Raw genomic sequence first — 780 nt, 5'->3', positions numbered from 1 at the left:
TTTGCTTGTGTCTCTGTGATTTCTAAAGACTGTTGGAAGATCTTCCCTTCCGTGTGTTCACAGCACGCCTGAGCTTTCAAGAAAGTAAGTTAAAAATTTTAGTGTGTTTCAGGACAGGTGACCGGAGCCGTGTGAATTTGGCACCTGTTTGGGCAGAGTCTGGAGATTCTGCAGGGGAAGTGTTCTTGTGTGGCTCTGGCTGCCCTGGGAATGCCTGCCCAATGGCAGCTGGAGACAGACGTCCAGGCACACTCAAGCTTTTCAGCTGGGTGGCTTGATGTGCTCTGCTTAAAATGCAGCAGCCGTTGCTGCAAGCTGGCATTGGGCGCTTTTGGATGTGGGGACCATCTTCTGCCAATTGTGTGTCAGAAGCTTCTCTCAAAAATTGTAAAAGTCAAACATGCAAACATTTAGGATGGGCAGCTGTTGCAAATTTGGAGAACGTCACCTTCTGTTGGCCAATGGCTTACTGTTTGCTAAAGTTATTCCATGCAGAAAGAATCCGTTTGGTGTTTTGTACAGTGTCTGGTGATTTCTGTGACCATAACCTTCCTCGAGCCAAAGCACTCTATATCACAGCATTATTTTGTGAATGGCTATTTAAGCTGCTCACAGGAGCTACTAGCCTTTCCTTTGAAAGCAAGTCAGATCTGGACGCTCCCAGTCAGATCTGTAATCACAAAAGCACGTTTGGAAGTAAACTTTGATGTTGCATGATCAGGACTGAAAAACTTGGGTGTGACCAAAGCAGCACACTGGGATAGTCAAAGCCGTCGTTGA

This window comes from Falco naumanni, chromosome 6, assembly GCF_017639655.2.
Source record: "Falco naumanni isolate bFalNau1 chromosome 6, bFalNau1.pat, whole genome shotgun sequence".
In the NCBI taxonomy this organism is placed as follows: domain Eukaryota; kingdom Metazoa; phylum Chordata; class Aves; order Falconiformes; family Falconidae; genus Falco; species Falco naumanni.
This window is presented reverse-complemented; position numbering follows the sequence as displayed.